The sequence below is a fragment of the Pygocentrus nattereri genome, chromosome 18, assembly GCF_015220715.1.
Source record: "Pygocentrus nattereri isolate fPygNat1 chromosome 18, fPygNat1.pri, whole genome shotgun sequence".
In the NCBI taxonomy this organism is placed as follows: domain Eukaryota; kingdom Metazoa; phylum Chordata; class Actinopteri; order Characiformes; family Serrasalmidae; genus Pygocentrus; species Pygocentrus nattereri.
In genome coordinates, this window is record NC_051228.1 from 19,194,315 (window position 1) to 19,197,376 (window position 3,062).

Here is a 3,062-nt window from a genome sequence, read left to right on the forward strand (position 1 = left end):
GAAAAGAATAATGATATATGTTATAAGGTTAAGGTAAATAAACACAACCAACTAAACAAATAAGAATAAAAAATATGGATTCTTTAGTAAAGTCAACGGCTCTCTGTAGAACCATGAGTTCTATATAGATCCACTTGCTTACTTCTACATATAGCACCAGAAAGGGTTCTGCTATTGTGTACAAGCTTATTGTAACAACAGAAGAACCATATTGGTGCTACATAGAAACCTTTTCAAAAAGGTTCTATATAGAACCGTATACAGCACTTTCTCCATCAATCTGAAGAACGATTGTACCAGGCAGAGAACATTTGTGTCCAAAAATGGTTCTATATAGTACAAATCGTTCTAAATAGAACCACTGCCTTTACTAAAGAACCCCTTTTTAAGAGTGTAGAAGTAAACAGGAGCGGCTGCTGTGACTCGAGTCATTACTTCGTTGCACTATCAGCACTTGTGTGCTATCAAGCTCCTCAGCTGTGGTGTGATGTGGAAGTTAAAGGGGAATTCCACCAATTTTTCAAAATTTCTGTATGTGTGAGCTGTAAACAGAGTGATTCAGAGTGGTTTGGTGCGAAATGGTTCAGATGTCTTTACAGTGGTGCTGATAGGAACCAGGGGTTGCCATGACTACAATGCAAATATTTTTTATTATCCAAAACCACCAATGACCCTGCAGTTTTATGTGGAATGTTGATGGGAAAATAGTAAAAATATGATGTTAATAGTAAAAATATGATGTTAATAGTAAAAATATGTTTGCCTTTCAACACCCTGCATGCATCCCTCCACCATGAACTGATTTGAAAACTATTCAGGCCTACTTTCAGATGTCTGGTTCCTATCGCCATCACTGTAAACAATTGACTCGCCCTTTAAGTCATTTAAGTGTGACTAATATTTTTCGAATGTAGTGAAACATTAAGACAGCAAAGAAAATTTGAGGTTTGCTCTGAGGAAATAAATAAATCTATAAACAGGATCAGTGACATGGTGTGAACTGACACTATAGCCATACTGGGTTTGGGGTAGGAGTGCGAACCACAACATGCCCTACGATACCATATCATCAAGATAGCTGAGCCACAATATGATTCTGCTGAAATATTTAGAGATTTGTGATTTGCTGTTTTTTTTTGTTTGATTAAGTTTACAATATAGAGGTGGACATTATGACAAAAATATATTATTGTGATAGATCAAAACATTTTCATGATACAGGATGGCACAATGTTTATTTTTTGAGACATCGGATCAGTTAGAACTGCAACAAAAGAACCAGCAGTGCTACATAAAAAAAAAGATCAAAAACTATGAACACAATGATTTTAATCAATATTTGCCACTAAATCCAGTTAAATGGGACAAATTTTGCCCTCATGCAGTTACTCAGTGTTTGACCATACACGATTTGTTCAGAAAAACATCACATTGTACTGTGACATAATTCACCTTGATAATTACACACACACACACACACACACACACACACACACACACACACACACACACACACACACACACACACCATCCACTTTATTAGGTACAATAAACTTTATTAGGTACAATTGCTTGTTATATAGCTAAATCAAATAGCTAATCAGCCAATCACACGGCCGCAACTCAATGCATTTAGGCATGTAGAGGTGGTCAAGACAACTCACTGAAGTGCAAACTGAGCATCAGAATGGGGGAAGAAAGGTCATTTAAGTGACTTTGTACGTGGCGTGGTTGTTGGTGCCAGACGGGCTGGCCTGAGTATTTCAGAAACTGCTGATCTACTGGGATTTTCATGCAAACCATCTTTAGGGTTTACAGAGAACGGTCTGAAAAAGAGGAAATATCCAGTGAGCAGCAGTTGTGTGGACGAAAATGCCTTGTTGATGTGAGAGGTCAGAGGAGAATGGGCAGACTGGTTCCAGATGATAGAAAGGCAACAGAATCTCAAATAACCACTTGTTACAACCAAGGAATGCAGAATACCATCTCTGAACGCACATGTCAAACCTTGAAGAAGATGGGCTATAGCAGCAGAAGACGACACCGGGTGCCACTCCTGTCAGCTAAGAACAGGAAACTGAGACTACAATTCGCACGGGCTCACCGAAATTAGACAACAGAAGATTGGAAAAATGTTGCCTGGTCTGACGAGTCTCGATTTCAGCTGCGACATTCAGATGGTGGGGTCAGAATTTTATGTAAACAACATGAGAGCATGGATCCATCCTGCGTTGTATCAACGGTTCAGGCTGGTGGTGGTGGTGTAATGGTGTGGGGGATATTTTCTTGGCACACTTTGGGCTCCTTAGCATCGTTTAAATGCTGCAGCCTACCTGAGTATTGTTGCTGACCATGTCCATCCCTTTATGACCACAGTGTACCCATCTTCTGATGGCTACTTCCAGCACGTTAATGCACCATGACACAAAGCTCATATCATCTCAAACTGGTTTCTTGAACATGACAATGAGTTCACTGCACTTCAGTGGCCTCCACAGTCACCAGATCTCAATCCAATAGAGCACCTTGTGGCGCAACGGGAGGTTCGCATCATAGATGTGCAGCCGACAAATCTGCAGCAACTGCATGATGCCATCATGTCAACATGGACCAAAATCTCTGAGGAATGTTTACAACACCTTGTTGGAAATATGCCACGAAGAATTAAGGCAGTTCTGAAAGCAAAAGGGGGTCCAACCTTTTACTAGCAAGGTGTACCTAGTAAAGTGGCTGGTGAGTGTGTGTGTGTGTGTATATATAATATCAATATTCACTTAAGCATGTTCAAACTTCTCCTTGATGAAGCCCAGTAGTATTTGTAGCTACTATCTAATATCAAATACTTAATGAAATTAAAGTCTGATTAAGTGTGCTGGTATTGGAATCTTACAAATCCATGTGATGGCTGTGAGCATCAAGTAGAAATCAGACACAAACATTCCTTTGTTTGTTTGCACTGTTTCTAATGATGTATTATTTTTGTCACAAGCAAGAAAACACACATACTGCCAAGAGAAATGGTTTAAAACAACGTGTGTAGGAGTGAGACTTTCACACAGTTC